The sequence below is a fragment of the Podarcis melisellensis genome (assembly GCF_964234715.1).
Source record: "Podarcis melisellensis genome assembly, chromosome: 12".
NCBI classification, from domain to species: domain Eukaryota; kingdom Metazoa; phylum Chordata; class Lepidosauria; order Squamata; family Lacertidae; genus Podarcis; species Podarcis melisellensis.
In genome coordinates, this window is record NC_138544.1 from 22,688,914 (window position 1) to 22,707,621 (window position 18,708).

At 41.4% G+C, this 18,708-nt stretch overlaps 1 protein-coding gene across 6 annotated transcripts in view; it reads right to left on the minus strand.

The window, feature by feature from the left end:
• Positions 1-18,708, minus strand: part of PLCL2 (phospholipase C like 2) — a 129,559-nt gene that overhangs the window by 71,896 nt on the left and 38,955 nt on the right. For 5 of the 6 annotated variants that reach the window (XM_081883156.1, XM_081883150.1, XM_081883149.1 and 2 more), the window contains one exon: positions 3,134-3,205. The gene's annotated coding sequence lies outside the window, so the exon portion shown is untranslated. Of the gene's footprint in view, positions 1-3,133; positions 3,206-17,708; positions 18,312-18,708 lie in introns of those variants that run through there. The other variant, XM_081883153.1, reaches the window with a different exon arrangement.

Consider the following 18,708-nt stretch of genomic DNA (forward strand, 5'->3'; position numbering starts at 1 on the left):
TCCTGGACAATCAATCCTTTTCCTGTCCATTAATGGCTTCCAAAGTGTAAATCAAATTGAAATGGATGTGTGTACATGCCGTATGCTCAAGGACATATAGATGACGCTTCCAAAAAGAGGCAGAGAGCAGACAAAACAAAAACAACAGAATAAGTGTGCTGGTAAAAAAGCAAGGATATATGCGTTTTTTACACATGCTTTCCATACACCAACCACATCATGACAGCCCAGAGCACATTCTTGATGTGAAGTCTACCAGCCACTTAATGACCACAAAGCCTGCCCTTATACAAGCATACTGGCATTTCAGGTAAATTATATAATTATATTAATAATAAATTATTTTCCAGCCTTCTGCATGCTGTACAAAAAATGCAAAAGGGATCCTGTGAAAACAGGCAGCATAACGGTCACAAAAGAGTTCACTCTTCACTCTTCACTTTTGTTTTAATTGATGTGCTATAGCTACTAGCCTCTTGCTGTTTACTCACTAACTTTAATACAAACACACACTGAAAGGGTTTGGGGAAGGAAACACCTCTGCTTCACTCACTCTCTTTTGCTACCTAGATCATTGGTTCCCAATTAGCTAACGACTGAGGACCCCCTGTTTTTCAAAAGCCAAGCCACAGACCCCCTACTTTTGAAAACTCTGGTATCCCTATGGTAGTTTTAGTTATGTGAATGGTGCCACGGACCCTGAGTAGGCTATGCAGACCCCCTGGGGTCCATGGACCACCAACTGGGAACCACTGACCTTGATAATCTACACTAAGCATCTCAAAGTTGGTTAAGGAGCAATGACTGAATCTGCATTAAATGAGTCTGTGTTAAATGAATTCGAGTAAATACATTAAGTGACATCATGGAAGATAAAGTTGAAAGAGAGATTAGATGGTTTGATAAAGCAACTGCAATATTAACAGCACATGGCAGAACCGAATCTGTCATGGCCCTGAAAACACTTTGCAAAAGAAAACAGATATTGTGGGAGTGTTTAAAAGAGGAATGGAATAACTTGATAGACAAAGCTTTAGCACAGTTGAAGAAGGAAAAGAAGGATTGCATCCTAAATACACTTACTAGGGTGTAAACCCCACTGAATACAGTGGAATGTCCTTCTGAGTAATAGGATAGGATTACTCATGAATTTCCTTCTGAGTAAACAAGCATATAACCATTTCTGAATGTACAACAAGGCAGAAGCAAGAAAGGATAAAAGCGGGGTGAAGAAAAGAGGTCTGGAACAGACAGAGACTAGTTTGAAAGTGACATAGAAATCCACAGGGGGTCAGTATAAGTGATGGGCTGTGTCATTGCCTATAGGAGAGAAAATGCAGAACAGAAAGAAGAAGCAAGGCTTTTCAAAGGACATTTAAAAAAAAATCACTGACGCACAAGTACATGCATTGCAACATGACAAAATAAATAACAAAAACAAACATGAATAAATAAGTCTATAACAAATACTGTAGGAATAAAATAATAGCCCCAAAGACTTACTTACAGTAATTATGTTATAATTTGCTTTATAAGACAAGTGTCTTTTCAAAATAATAATTGAGATGATGGAGGATAAAACTCCCAAGAGACCTTCACTGATGTGAGAAATGAAAGGAAACCACTTCTCAAAAAAGGAATTTTGTATAGCTGTGTGTTTTTGTAAGTCTGCTCTGTGATGCATTAACTTTTTGAGCAATTGGGATAAAACCAGCACACAGATTACAACTGGCAACACAAGGGGTGTTATTGGAAAAAGCAGGTACCTTGCCCTCCCCCCTCCCCTCTGAACAAATCTTCATTCAAACTGCACAGCCTCCATATGACCTTCAAATGGGGCTTGTTGGTTGTGACTTGTAGAGCAGCATGAAGCTGAGGTCTGCTATGTGCATATACTGTAGCTATCAAATGTGCAGTTTTCACCATATCCAGTCCCATAACTTACCGGTAGACCAATGCAGATATCCCAGTACAGTGAAAAGAAGCTAAGAGATGGAATATCAACCATTTAAAAGACAGAAGACAGGTTGACTAGGAATAGGATAGAAAATAGATTTTGTTTGGAAAGAAAGATAGCTGAAAACTTAGTAACAGTCATTTTAGATGAGTAGAATAGAGGACATCGGCAAGATAACTAAAAAACAGAAAGGACATGCTGTACACCCACTGCTGAAAGACAGCAAGAATCAGGAGTGAAAACTAGGGAGACGAAATCTTAGAAGACAAATGGAAGAGGAGACAAACATTGTCTTAATGGCATTGATGCTCAGCCATGTCAGTCCTCTGATTCAGTAAGTTTCTGTTTCCTATTTCTCCATTTAGAAAAGCACTGTACAATTTAAAATCCTTTGTTGGTGGATACCAATGTATTAAAATAGTCACTAGGCACATTCCACCATACATTACAGTGCACGCTAACATTCCAAGGTTACAAGTCTATCCACCTCAATTTAAGCAAGTCTACAATGAATTCAGTTGGCTTGACGTCTGATGGAACATGCATAAGATTCAGCCGCATGGCTACTATTGATGGAGTGTCTGTGAGCTGTGTCCAGAAAGGGAGTTAAGTCCTTGGCTTGGGTTAGGACTCCCTTTGCTAGTCTACCACAGCAGCAAAACAGAGGGAGGAAAGGAAACAGGGAAAGTAAAACCTGATGTTGCCACCTTGATTATGATACTGGTTTCTCTTGTCCCATAGAGAGAGCCTTGCTACCGTTATTCTGGTCCATCCTAGCTTTGCCTTCCTGGTGGATTTTGCTTATTGGTTCAAAATAGGTTTGTAAAATTTATCTCCCCTCTTAAATGCCTCATGGACCCTGTAGGTTTTCAAGGCAAGACCCTGAAAGAGTCCTTGTATTTTTAGGAGTTGCATGGAGAAGGTAATTTTACCTGGTGTGTCTTTTTTCTCCACCACAACTCTTAGTTTAACTTGTTTAATAATTTCAAATTACACCCAGAATATACTATTAAATGCATTTCTAAATGTAAGTCTGCAAGAATTTCTCATGTAGAAAATGTAGTTAGAAAAACGCACTTACTAACAGCAGAGAAGAGGTCATTTTCATTTAACATTTTTTTTAAAAAAAATAACAAAATTAAGAACTAATCAATAACAAAATAACCAGTCAATTACCTAATAAATGCTGCTGGCCCAAAATCAATGGTTGTGTCTCATTGCTTGTACTGTTTGTGCTGTTTCTACATCCTGTTGGTGACAAGGAAAAAAAACAGATATAAAAAAAGAATTCCTGGATGCATGGCTCAAAGTTTGGGGCAAGTACTCTGTGTAGAGAGAACCCCAGCAGAGATTTAAAATCACAATATGCAGTAAAGTGCGGAAATATAAGCTGCTCAAACCTGAGTTCCAAAATACTGCCCTCTTTAACCAGCATAGCAAAATACCACACATTTTGTTAGTTTAAAATGGTGTACTTGCAAACTCTCCAAAGGTTTCAAGGAAGGCTTGTTAGAATCATGTGGTCTGAACTTGGAAAAACCAGCTCAGACCTCTTTACATGCTAAGCTTATTAGGTAGACTGAGGAAACAACAGGCTTGATTACCTAGTCCCTCCCAAAGTGCGCTAAGCCTGGCAGGGCAGTTCACTCAATGGCATTAACCCTTTCACACATTCCCTTCATGCATTTATTAGACTTAAGCATACTGGTTGTATGAGGCTAGTTATCCCACACATCCAATGTTCTAGGGCAGACATAGGCAAACTCAGCCCTCCAGATGTTTTGGGACTACAACTCCCATCATCCCTAGCTAACAGAACCAGTGGTCAGGGATGATGGGAGTTGTAGTCCCAAAACAGCTGGAGGGCCGAGTTTGCCTATGCCTGTTCTAGGGAAAATATTTGGTTGTTTTTAGCTTTCCACATGCATAAATATTATTATTCAAACTGTTTTCTGAACAGATTTGGTAGTCCTATATATTAACCTTACAAATATATTAACGTGCACACTTTTTACCAGATATTATAAAAACAATTCATATAAAAATTCCAGACCATTTGAAATGCTAACTATTGGGGATCAATGTAATCATCAAGAAATAGATAAAACTATGCCTAAATTGCTAGTGTTAAATCCACAGATTGGGCTGGATTTATTTTTTGTGCTGCTTCACAAATTACATTATAAATGGCAGGCTGAAATTAAGTATGGATTTACAGTAACATCTTTAGATATACAAACCCTTCTGGACAAACAGTCTCTCCCTCATTAGCCTCAAATTAAAATTCTGAATTTAAAAGCTGCAGGAACCCCAAGTTATTAGAATTCTTTGTCATGTAGCCTCTCCAGCAGCGCAGAGAACATGAGTAATGATTTCAGCCATTTTGCCACTTAAAATGCAAGTACAGAACCATCTCCTTGTCACTGCTGATCAGACTGATAACAAAATTTGACTTCTGCATCAGTACAGTATAGCATGATAACGGATATTGTAAGAGCTGCGGCATTAACATTAAACTTTGGCAGAATGCTCCTGAAGCATGCTGGCCATAAAGAGATTATCCTATGCAGCAGTTGTTCATGGCAAAAGATGTCTAGCTATAAATCTCTCTGAATATATGCTTAATGAATCTGTGATGCCAGGAAGCATCAATGAAATAAGTTTGGGAAGCAAGGACATGTTGTAATTGTGATAAGATTTAGTGTTAATGCCTGAGCCTTGTTTTCATGCTGCTTCTCCCCTGGCACAGTTATACTGAGGAGATCAGAAGCACTGACTTCCTTTTCAATGAACTGCAGCTTAGCTTTACTTCTAGGCCCTAAACTATGGTAAATCTTGACTGTGGGTCGTTGAAACAAGCAATCTTCCCAAACTACAATTTGCAATTGAGCTGGTTTATATTAAACCTGTTTTGTCTGGGATTGCACAAATCTAGACTCTCAAGCCATAGTGGACTCCCTCAGAGGGACTCTGGACTTCTCAGAGACAAAGCAAAACCTGTATGAGTTCAACGCAGGGACTCCTGGAGCACCTTGTGGTGCCTCAGCAATCCAAACATATAAAAAAAAACTGCTGCAAAGTGTCTGCTAAAAGTGAACTGGGAGTCTCTAATCTTATCATATAAGGAAAACACCAGAGTGGGCTGATGGGCGAAAGGACATTAAACATCAGTACAGGGAAAGGGCAAAGTGAGAGCTGACAAGTTATAATCAGAGGGAATGGGTTTACCCAGAAGGCAAATCCCTTTAATTCTTTTCTTCAACCAACTTTAAAGGAAATGATAGCCTTTGGAAGTATTTCTCTACAGTTTGGCAGGCTTATTGCCCCGGGGCACATATCTCAAGTCTTCAATTTTTAGACCAATTGCCCACAAGCGCTAGGAAAACACCCTAAAACTGTGAAGGTTGCCATTGTGGGTAAACCATTGCAGCTATCATTCTGAAATTTGACAGAATTCAATCTGGCCTGTAAATGTCATCCAATTCCACCCCAAAATAAGTTCTAAAAATTCCCCTTTAGGAAAAGGAAGAAATTAGAAATTTGAACTCTAGAAGATGCCCTGCACACACACACCCTATTTGCCTGTAATTTGGCAGGCTTTATTCATTCCAGAAGGGTTGCATACCTGAAGATTTCATCCACTTTTGTCAAAAGGGAAGCAAAGCAAACTTGGGCAGACCCTAAGGCAAATCAGCTGCCCTACAAAGTGTTCCTGATTGAGATGGGTTGTTTTTCAAAGCACTGAATTGATATCCAAACCAAATCTTGAAGTCCTTGTCTTGTGTCTAGCATCAGAACTCAGGTGCCACAATGGTTCTCTAGTGGCACAATCAGTGGCAGAGGAAGCCGCTCGGGTGCCTGGGGCGGTGCACCCAGGGATGGGGTGAGCCTCCCATAGGGGCGGGACGCACCATGGGGCCTCCAGAGTCTGCCTGCCTCCTCCCACACAGCCGCCCTACAGCTGGGGGGGGGAGGCAGTGGGCGGACCGTTTGGGCAGCATGGAGCCTGCACACCCAAGCCACTGCGTCTCTCCCAGGAGAGTGGTGACACCCAGGGTGGCCCGCACCTCCGTTCCTCCACCCCTGGCCACAATATCCAATCATAAACAGGATGCATTTGCCATACAGTCTGTGTACTGTTTTTGATAAGAGGGGGAACAATTGTTCAAGCACAGCCTTATCATAATCATCATCAAATGTTAGGATTCTGCAGATTTCTAGCTGTGATGATGATGGTTATAAATTAACTTCCTGCTTATTTTTTTGAGCAGAAGTAATAAAAAACCACACCCCAGAGAATCAACTGAGTCATATGCACTTAAACTGAAACACATATGTTTTCCTGAAAAGATGAGGATAACAAATCTGTTCTAGATTGACTTATTAATAGATACAGATTTTTGTCTCATTCCTTGGTTGAAATCTCTAAGACCAGCAAGGTCACAAGGGATATATATATATATATATATATATATATATATATATATATATATATACACACACACACACACACACACACACACACACACACACACACACACACAGCTGAGAGCGAGAAACTGAGAGAGAGAGAAAGTAATTTTCTTCACATAAATGTTAATAAATTATAAGTTATGTATCAGACTTTGAAGCTATATACCAGATTCTATCTTCAGACCCTCTGAAGATTAATTCTGAGCAATTGCCTAGGTTACACAGTGCGGTATTGAAAAGGCAAGCATTCATAAAGTCATGAGATAGATCCCTGCAATAATTAGATTTGCTTTAAAACTTCATACATACAGTGCTAACCTGAAGGCAAAAACAGGGGTTTGTCTACTTTTGAAACAGGGATGGAAGAGCAGTGGCCCTTGGGCCATTATAGGGTTCCAACTCCCATCAGCCCCATCCAGCAGGGCCCATGATTAGGGTGATATGAGTTGTTGCAACGGAACGACGGAAACCAGAGCACACAGAAATGCTGTTTACCTTCCTGCCGCAGCGGTACCTATTTATCTACTTGCACTGGTGTGCTTTCAAACTGCTAGATGGCAGGAGCTGGGACAGAGCAACAGGAACTCACTCCATTGTGCAGATTCAAACTGCCAACCTTCCAATTGGCAAGCCCAAGAGGCTCAGTGGTTTAGACCACAGTGCCACCCGCATACTGTGGTATGGCTGCAGGAAACTCCAAGGTAATATGGCATATGATGGTGTGGTTCTGAACAGTATGTAGCTGACTGCAGCTGAAGGGTGTAGCATGAGACTGCCATCTTCTCCCCCTCTCCCGACAGGTTTCTCTGCCTAGAGATGCTGGTGAAAAAGCTTCATCTTCTAAAGCAGACCTTTCAAAACTTTTCATGTTGGTGACACACTTTTTAGACATGCATCATTTCACAACAAAGTAATTCAATTTTACTAGCAAACCGGAAATTAAACTAACTCCTTTCCAGCCCCAGAAGCAGCATGGGGGCATTCACGTGACACACCTACACAATGTAGCTGACAAACTAATGGGTTGTGTCGCAACACACAGTTTGGAAAATTTTGTTCTAAAGCTACACTGGAGGGGGGGGGGACAAGGTGGCAGGAAATGGTGCCTCCTATCCCTGAATTTGTAAATAGACCATAAGGTGTTGAGCTGAGTAATTTGCAGGAAGATACCTGAAGTCATCATGACTTACACACATATTCCAATACTGGAACCTTTCTAGGAATTAAAGTACCATTGATAGGTTAGTCATTGTTTTGCATACGGGTCTTATTTGCATACAGGCATTATTTGCATGGTTGTCACTAAAACTTAACTCCCATTATCCCTAGCTAACAGGACCAGTGGTCAAGGATGATGGGAGTCGTAGTTACAAAACATCTGGAAGGCCGAGTTTGCCTATGCCTGAGTTTAGATCTCTGGATCCTAATATTGTATGACTATTTCATCTTCTTCAGCTAAGGAACCCAATTTCATTATTTCTGCAGTTGCAACCTTATGAAACAAATTATCGCCATTATAATTTACATGTCTGAAAACACTGAACCTATTTGTAAATTGTTCAAAGGAAGAGTCCTAACTTGATATCTTACATCCCAGATTCAAATACCATTTTCATTTGGCCAGGAGATACAGTGTCACTATTTGAATATAAGTTGATCTGCTCCAGTCAAAAGTTAACAATCACAGTGGTTCTTAAAAAAGAAAATTGTTTTGAGAATTCCTCATTCATGGATACATCTATAGCACATATCTCCATGTTTCTTCTTGCCCAGCCTCCTAAAGGAAGATGGAAATCTGACACATATTCATTTCAGTTGTACAGTTTCTCCATTCTGATGTTAGCAATTATCTTGCCAGTCTGAAAGCTGATGACACGCTATACTCCAATGGGAGTAAATGATAAGGATCACAAAAGAATTAGTATCAGTCTGATAAGTGGCATACAAGTTACATCATTCTATTTTAGTCAAATGGCTCCTGAAGTATTATATGATACATACCTCCTGAAAAGAAAATGAGACAGGGCCGATTAAACCAAGCACAAACACTTTGAGATACCTGCCTTTGCCCAACCATAAACATACATTATGATTTCCTCTTAAGGACAGATCTTGATGCTACAGTATTAGCATTAAAGGTAATTGGGAGGGGGCATAAAGCTATGGGCCCAATGTCTGTTTTGGGGAAATTCGTGGAAATTAAAGCAATCTTCTGGAGTTCTCCAAGAGAATGGAAGAACATAAGGACAGCCTGGTGGATCAACCCAATGGCCCATCAAGTTCAGCATCCTTTCTCATGCTGGCCAACCAGATGTCTGTGGGAAACCCACAAGCAGGAACTGAGTGCAGGAGCCCTCCCTCACTGTGGTTTGTTCCAACTCTTTCTGGCTTGGCTCCAGTCTCCACACCAGGTGCTGGTCATGGATACTAGACGCTCTGCCACTGTGGCCTATCCCGAAAATGAGAGTGTGAGGAACACTTGGGCTAGAACCAGAGAGACCTTCAGCCTTGTGCAATGCTGCCTTGTGAATCAGCTTTGTTTTAAATAGCCTGCATTGAGTTCTATAAAGGTAAAGGTAAAGGGACCCTGACAATTAAGTCCAGTCGCGAATGACTCTGGGGGTTGCGGTGCTCATCTCACTTTACAGGCCGAGGGAGCCGGCATTTGTCCGCTTCTGCAGACAGTTTTTCCGGGTCATGTGGCCAGCCTGGAAAAGCCGTTTACCTTCCCACCGGAGCGGTACCTATTTATCTACTTGCACTGCGTGCTTTCGAACTGCTAGGTTGGCAGGAGCTGGGACCAAACAACAGCAGCTCACTCCGTCACAGGGATTTGAACCGCGACCTTTCGATCAGCAAGTCCAAGCGGCACAGTGGTTTAACCCACAGTGCCACCCGCGTCCCATTGAGTACTATAGGGCAAAATAAATAGGCCATAATTTGTAATGTTGTTGAGGGAACATTTTCCCTCATCTCTACACTGGGTTTGCCAGAGGCAGGAGACAGCTTTAGTATTCCTTCCAAGGTACATTCCTTGACCTATTCACATATTTATTTATTTATTTATATTTATAAATATTCACATATTTATTTTTATAGAGACTGGCATTTGGGAATGACGTTGTGGAGAAGGATCCCTTTACTACCACTTGCTCTAAGATGATCAGTTCAAAAGTATATGAATCTGCTATTTTTCAAATGCAAGCCTGCAAATTCAGTGTTCCTCAAGAAATTTGGCACACTACAAGGATGATTGCAGAAGATCTTAACTAGGGTCACCATATGTCTGGAATTTCCCAGACACAGCCAGGATTCAGCCGTCGGAAACAGTGTCCAGGAAGAAAGCGCTGCAGTGTCTGGGAAAATCTGGACATAAGGCAACCCAGGTTGGAAGTGTAGACTTTGGTGGGATTTTCACTTTTTGAAATATGGCAACCCTATCTTAACAGCAGATCCTGAAACAAAAGCCAATGATGAAAACCTTAATCAGCTCCTCTATCTACAACCAGCCATTTTTTTGTTCATTCAGTCAACTGTGACTGAATCTGGCCAAAACAGCTCATGCGGATGCCTCCTCAAATAAGTGTGTTTTGACCATATGTGGAGGATAAAAAGGCAGCCTGACAAATAGGAGGAAGGGGCTGTAAATGGAAGTAAATAAAGTCCACTGGAGAGGAATCTGAGAACAGCAGAAGAAAGAAAAAGGAGAAAGGGTACACTGGTCTGTTGGAATACGCCTACTTTATATCAGTGGCTTGGTGCAGGTAAGATTCCCCAAACTCTTCCCATTTCCTCTTGAGGTTCACACACTTCCCTGCCACTTGATATCAGCATCTCACTCCTTTTCAGCACTAATGGTTAGCAGCTGTTGCCTCAACCTGAATGCCAACCACAGATAGTGCTCCAGTTTAAAGATACCGTAAGTACCCTGAGTTTTCAGCTCATTGCATCTGTAATGCTCACCACAGTTAGCACTGAAAGGGAAAAGGAGGAATTTCAGCAAGTGAGGTTAGAAGCAGCACACAAGCCAGAGGGGAAAGGAGGAGTATTCAGATTCTAGATTGATAAACATTATGTCTATAATGAGTCAATGAGATGTAGAGAGGAAGAGAGGAAATGAAAAACATCTACTATTAACAGAAGAGATTTTGACACAAGGACTAAAGGTTTCCTGTGCAACAAAACCGTTTCCCAATACTGTATACAGAGCACTGCACACTCCTAATGGTACTCAAATGTATCAGCCAAAACAGAGAAGCCAAGGAAGGAGAACACTGAATACATGAATTGTGTGGAATTGTTTTAGCCAGATGGTGTGTCCTCCTGTGAAGCCCGGTGTCCTTGGGATCAGAAGCTCAGGCCTTGTCTTTCTGTTTATATTTTGTAAATATCCCTAAGCCCGCTGTAAACAGTGTACAGTAGTCACACATTTATCTGTTGTCTAAGGAGCAAGTACACAACAGAAGGGGACTGAAAGCATGCTGTTTACTAAGGCAGTAGAACTTTTCAATGTCGATAAGAATTTTTTGTTCCTCATCAAGGGCATTAGTATCCTTGGGAATACTCAAAAAGAGAAACAGAGGAATATCTTGTAATGGTAAATAACCAAACTCCAAATAAATCCTTTGTTTGTCACCACTGAAACCCTAATTATAGGTGCAAGCAGTGCTTTTTTTCTAAAAAAATGTTTAGGGGTACTCTCATTTTCCCACACATTGAAATACTGCCCCTCACTTATATTAACAAAATGTTTAGGGGTATGTGTACCCCTGCCCTCCCCAAAGCACTGGGTGCAGGTATTCTTTTGCTATCAGTCATTATTATTATTATTATTATTATTATTATTATTATTATTATTATTATTATTATTTTGCCGTACCAGGAGTTCTAAAACTACAATGGAAGGGCTCTAGCTCCATGGTAGAATATTGTTTTGCATGCAGAAGGTTCCTGGTTGAATCTCTGTCATCTCCAAGTAAGGCTTGGAATGTCCCCCATCTAAAATCCTGGGGAGCTGCTACCAGTTGCAGTGTGGACAATACTGAGCTAGATGGACGAAGGGACTCACTCAGTATAAGACAGTGTTCCTACACATGGTAATGAAGATCTGCACACAACTATGTTGTGTGTAGTCATCTATTTTGTTTTGAATTTGTTTCTCTCCTGGGGTGCACCTTGCACAGAATAAATGGTTACTCCAAATTGCTCAATCTTTGAGCAGTGTGAGATTCCAGGTATTTTCCTAGGATTCGGTTTCCTTGGAATGAGGGACAGCGGAGATTGTGGTCTTTATGCTATATGGTTTAAGGTAAAGGGACCCCTGACCATTAGGTCCAGTTGCGGACGACTCTGGGGTTGCAGCACTCATCTCGCTTTATTGGCCAAGGGAGCCGGCGTACAGCTTCCGGGTCATGTGGCCAGCATGACTAAGCCACTTCTGGCAAACCAGAGCAGCGCACGAAAACGCCGTTTACCTTCCCGCCGGAGCGGTACCTATTTATCTACTTGCATTTTGACGTTCTTTCTAACTGCTAGGTTGGCAGGAGCAGGGACCGAGCAATGGGAGCTCACCCCATTGTGGGGATTTGAACCGCCGACCTTCTGATCAGCAAGTCCTAGGCTCTGTGGTTTAACCCACAGTGCCACCGGCGTCTACCCGTTTACTTGCACATATATACAACCTGAGACTATGATGGCGGGGGGAGGACTTACAACATTAATACCCCAGAAGGTCTTGCTTCTCCCATCCTCACAGCCTTGGATTCAAGCAGAAATTAAGCATGGCTCTCACTCTCTGGCTTTCTGCCTGCATCTAGCCCAGCTCACATAATTTTAGCCATTGTCCTTCTAACTATCAGTCAGGTAAGGGAAGCAGGACCTGCCCATTGCCCTCTGGCACAAAGCCATGCTTAGACCCATTAACTCACCAAGAAGCCTGGCTAGTTCAACAACTGAATCCTCCATTAGATTTCAGCCCTTGCTGGATCCAGGAGCCAGGCATCATGCAGACTAACCCCAACCTCCCAAATGTACAGCAATATTTTAAAATATGCTATGTTCAAAGAAGCCACTGTGCTACTCTGCTTTCCTCCTTTTGCTCTGATGCTGCCTTTCTGCTTTTATCTCAGCCAAGGAATATTATTAAAGGATTTCAAGGTGATATGTACTCCTTAGTCACCAGCCTAGCAAAATCTGAACATATTACAAAGGGAAGCACAGCTACTCCACTTGAGGGGGAAATGTACTAAGTAATAGGAAGACATTGTCTGCTGTTCATCCTACAAGCCTCAGTGCTAATAACAATTGTGTTTGGCGGGGCTTGTGTCCTTTTGCAGTGCAAGCACAACTACATTTTGTACAATCAAAAATGACAAAAGGGACTATGAGACATCTCAAGTCCCCACGCTTAAGAGCCACAAGATGACAGCTGATGCAACTAAGGCTGCAATCCAACGTATATCCCATTGAACAAACTACTTCTGAGTACAGATGGATAAGACTACACCAAACATCTCCTTCCTGAACCTTGCCATCACCACCGTTGAAACTTTTCCTATTCCAGCAGCCATGGTGGCATTTTTCACCCTGCAAGAGCTCCTGCACAGCAGCTTGTTCCTCTGGCCCTATTTCTCTTTCTATCCCCCTTCCCTTCCCACAGCTTCATCCACAATCTCCAGGGATATGTGAGTCTAGCAGACTGTCTGCCAGCAACACCTCTTCTTGCTCCTCTGGTAGCTGATTCCAGAATATGTTTGGGAGAGGAAAAGGGGAGTGATGATCGCAGGAAGCTGCTTTTTATCAAATCAGGCTGTTGATTAATCTAGTCATATTGTCTATACTGACTGAGGGCTGTTCTCTAGGGTTTCAGTCACAGTGCCAGGGACCGAAGCAGGAACCTTCTGCAGGCACCACTGAGCTATGCATGATGCTCTTGCAACACATATGTATACAATAGCAGCTTCTTTTATTTTGTTTTTTATTCATTTTATTCCACTGCCCAGAATACAGATGTGGTTCACTAGGCATCTCATGCAGCTAATATTTTCTCTGGAGGAAACCCTGGAAGCAGCTATTTGGAGTCAAGGAATTGGGATTCTAGGCTGCCAAGATTAAAAGAGTCAAGACAAAGAAAAGAAACGAAATGTATTTTTTATCCCCATCGAGGTAAAAAATGACAGTAAATTTATATCAGAAAGGACATTTTTCTGCTTATGTAACAACTTGCTCTTTGCACAGGCCAATGCTAATTAGAGGCATCTGTAATGTGTTATCTGAAATGTGCACTGGAAATATATGAAAATCAGCAGAACAGCAATGTATCATTGCTCACAATTTTAGGCAGGGTCATCAATACAGCCAAGAGGCACTTGGATGACAAACATCTGCGTTTTCAGCACTATTATCTTATTGATCACCCTCAACTCTTAAATGCAAGATGTAGGGTTGTGAACAGGCTTCTGCTTTTGCCTTCCCCCATCCCCCTCACATGCTGCTCAGCTGAGCACATTCAAAGCCATTCATTTCCATGTTGGAAATTATGTAAAGTAGTAAACATGGAGAAGCACTCTTCTGTGGTTATATGAAAATAGCACCCAGGATTGTTATTGGTTGTAGAAATACTCTCTAATGAACTATACAGGTACTAATATTGCTGCTTTGGTAAACTCTCTGAATAGAGATGACTGTACCATTGGTTTATTAATATGCTATTTGAAAGGGAGCATCAATGCTCAGGTGCAGTCAATCATCCAGGGTGCATGTGCGGCAATTTCTCCTCTGCTGGAGCTCACACAAGATCCACTCTAGCATAGATGTTGGGAAGCCTTCCGTTAACAATGTGAGGAAGATTTTAGAAGATACAGCTGCATAACAATACTAAAATAGATATTGCATTATTTTTTTAAGATGTCTCTTTCATTCTCTTGCAACATCTCATTCCTTCTGCACATTAGAAAAAGATTCAGGAGCACCAGTAGGAAGATTAGTCATGAATGATGCTGCCAAAAATAATGGAGAGACAGCCAGGAAACACCAGGAGCACAGGCTAGATCATAAATGTTCAAATTATTCCTGCCTCCCAGTATAACTAGCTTGTGGTTTCCAATAGCTATATTTCAATATAGTTTCACCTCATTATACAGCCAGTGTTGTATGCGCCTGTTCCAAGATTCATAGGGCTCATCTACAGTGGAGCTTAATGTGGGTTTGAAACTGCTTATATCACTAATTATTTGTTTTTGCAGTGTCCACATGACATTCTCCTGATCCAAGTGGCAGTCCTCACTTTCCCACTGGTAAAATAGGATTCTCCTGATTTGTGGATAATCTGATAAGGAAAGAAAATCCAGTATAAACTTGCATGTTACCTGATGGTGGAGGTACTGAAGCCCATTGTGTAGGTGAGCTTTTTTTCATGTGTGATGACGTTTTTCAGTTTTTCACCGAAAAACATTTCTTCTTAAATTGCTTGTAAGAAGTCAAATGTTGCGTTTAACAGCTCTCGGTGTTACAGAAAATGTGATCAAATCGCTTGGTAGTATTTAACACTGTTGATTTGCCACAGATAGAAGTTGCCTGTGCTCAGATGTTTCTAATCTTTCCATCAAATGCTTCAAGAGAGTATGAACTTTGTGTAAACGAAAGTGAAGGAATTGCAAAACCAACCTAACAAACCTAAATAGACTAAGCTCAAACTATAAATAGGAATCACTGGGCGAACAAAGAACTTAATCTGAAAGTCACACAATAAGAGCAATAATATTGGCTCAGGTCAACTAGGGGCATGAATCTGTTTAAAATCATGCATCTAGCATGATACAGATGTTCACAATGTAAATATGAACGTGCATTATGCTCGGATGTTTCCATGATTATTTCCCCACCTATGCTGTACTAGTAGAGACTGTTTGCACTAGCGGAGTCTGTTGGTAATGTAATTCTGTAATTTAGCAAAAGGAAACACCAGCTCTTTCTCTAGCGAAGTAGGATATGATGGCTCTTCTATCAATTTCCATCTAGTTCTTTTCAGAAATCCTCATTTGGGCTGTTACTGGCTCTTCAATTCTGTTTTCCTGTTCTTTCCCTTTGGCTCAGTGCCAGTGTTATATTCCCTGCTATTCAGATGTTCTGTTTGATTACACCTGGCCGTGTAGTACTAACTGCTCGCCCCAATCTCTGATCCTTGAGATCAATCCATTACGTGCTGACCCTGCAAGAACCCAAATACTTGAGGAGACCCTAAGCATAGCTATGTTTGTTGAGTCAATATTGAAAGAGAGGAGAATTCTTTTGTTTAAAACATAGACATCAGTTGGAGCCCTTGCGGAGCAGAAAAGTCAGTAAATATCAAGAATGTTTAACCAGATGTGAGAGAAGAGGCACAGTAACAACTTTCAAAACTAATACGATCAGAAACCATTTTCACAACTGGAAATTTAGGCACAACTTTTCTATCCGCTTTCCTGTTTTATTGTCATCGTTTTATTTCTACGCCGCCTTTCTACAGTTAAACCCATGCTCATGGTGGCTTACAACATGAAAATGAATATATAATTACAAACATAGCAAAACTAATCATAAATAATAAAACACATCAAAAAGTACACAACCAAACTGAACAACTTCCACATAAATAATATCTTAAAAATAATCACAAAAAAATAATATCAGTAACAGCAACACAACCCCCTAAACCAGTGCTTTCCAAACTGTGTGTCGCGACACGTTACTCTGTTGGCTGCAGTGTGTAGGTGTGTTGCACAAACGCTTCCCACGCTCTTCCCGGGGCCTGAAAGGGGTTAGTTTAATCTTTGGTTTGCTGGCAAAACTGAATTACTGTGTCGTGAAATGATGCATGTCTAAAAGGTGTGTTACCAACCTAAAAAGTTTGAAAGCTCTGCCCAAACAAAACCCCAGTCCAATAATCTGTTTAACAACTTCAACTTTTGTAGCGGGAGTCAGTCAGCCTTGACCTCCCAAGCCAGATGTCAAAAAGGCCAACAAGACAAGGGGCAGGTCTTCCAGGACTCACAGCCAAGATGGCTATGTATGACTGAATATGAATTACATAAGGCTGTAGCCCTATTTAGCCATGCTGACAAGCCCGTCCTCTTCTCAGCATATCATGGTCTCCATCTTTACAGCTGTCCTTAGGTTAAAGCAGGGAATCTCTTGTGCTTGTGTGGGCTCCATCCCACTCCCTGCCCTGGTTATTTATAACTCTGATTATGTAGAGTTTGCCATCGTGCATATATAATATTATTTATTATAATATATATTTATTATTATTTTGCCAAATGCATAAAGCTGAATGTTAAATGTGCTTAAGTTGCAGGCTTACTGTATGTGCACAATAAAGAGCTCTAGTTGTGTTTTGTTATAAGTAGGATTACTATGCCCCAACCCAGAGATTGCCACTTTTAAGAGCGCACACAGGTACCAATATTGTTTCCAAAGGTCTCCACAGTCCTCACCCAATCGACTACACTGCCTGCTGCAGTCACCATGCCTATAAGTGTGGCTCACAATGTGCAGCTTGATGGTGTTTTCCTCAACGTGCTCTACCTATGGTGAAAGCTAGCTGTCAATAATATTCTTAGCTTTGGATAATTGACTTTATAGCAATTAATCCTTTAGAGCAGCCTTCCCCCAAGCTGGAGTCCTCCAGATTGTGGACTCCAGTTCCCATTATCCCCATCTAATATGGATGACAGTCAGGGATGATGGGAGTTGTAATCCAAAACATGTAGATGGTCCCAGATTGGAGAAAACTGGTTTAAAGGGAGAAAAAAAGGTAAAGTGGAAGAAGGGGGTTGGGAAATGTTATCTGCATAAACCAATACACTTTTCAGTAGTAAGTTATTAACAAAACAAAACAAAATGGAGGAAGGGAAAGGCTGTTGCATACTGTTGTAAACCACATCCATAGGATTATCCAACACATGGGCACCAGAATGCAATGAACACACAATGGCAAGTTGTGAAATTAAAGGCCTCTGTGGCACTTGTCCACAATCAACTTCTGGTGTGTATACACATTAACCAAAAGTTTAACACTGCTGAAGACCAAGGAGCCACAGTTTGGCCACAGGTTGCCTCTTCTGCGTGGGTCAAAAGCTGGAGGGGGGGAACCTTAGGTGGGGGACCTCAGGCTTTGCCTCTCTGTCTGTAGGAACTCACCCCAGACCACATCCATCACTAGCCCTGCTCCACATACTGCTTGAGTGCTTTTGCCCGGCTGGAATTTGTCCTTGAAACTGCAATGGTGTTTCTTGCTTACCTGGTCAGAGGATGGAGATCTAGCTGTAGAAATCTCCAGCTTTGTGTGGCTGGAATGTAGCCTACTGTAGAAAGGTATGAGTCACATCTGTTGCTCCACCTTCCACTAGCTTGCAGTCCTTGGAAGTTTGCCCATGAAGGAATTCGGCCTTGAGGCTCAACAAGGTTCTCCGCCCCTACTTTAACAGAAGGCACGACTGACCAAGCCTGCTAATATTCCTCAGAACCTGACACAGGATTGCTCCTTCTAAAGAGACATCCTCAGTCTGTTTCCTCAGGATTCAGCAGAATCTCACTTCTGTCTATATTTGTTTACTTTGTTCTGCTGAGTAATCACCCACAAAGGCATATGGGCGATCTTCGGCCACCACTTCTTTAAAAAGTTCAACACCGGCGGCCAGTTTTGCTTCCAAGCATAATCCAAAATGCTGATTTTAACCTTTAAAGATCTAACTGGATTGGGACCATGATCCCTGAAGGCACTACCCCCTAACAAACTTAACATAAATTAAGTCCTTCAGAATGAGGCCTCTTTCTCTCTGTGCCCTCCTGATCCTTAGATATTTGTAAGGTGCCTTCCAGAGAGAGTGTTTGGAATTTGCTGTGTTTAGAATCCCCTCTCCAGATAGCTTTGCCTAACTTCGTCATGAACATCTTGTTCACCTGTGCTTTTCACACTGTGTGGTTTTACTCCTGCTGTTACTAATTTATTGATTTCAGGCAGCTTTTTTTAGATGGTATTTGCACTGTTGATTTTCATTTCTATCAGCCACCTTGAGCACTATTTTTAGGGGAAAGTCAGGATAGAAATGTCCTAAATAAATCAATCAATATCTGGCACATAGTTCATCTCTTAGTTCCTTCTCTGCACTAGTCACCATAGTGTACTTGGCTGCCTAGATATCAGATTAGTTTCTCTATTTTTCCCCTTCTATACAAAGAAGCATTACACCAGGAGTAGCTAACATGGGACCCTCCAGATGTTGTGGACTACAACTCCT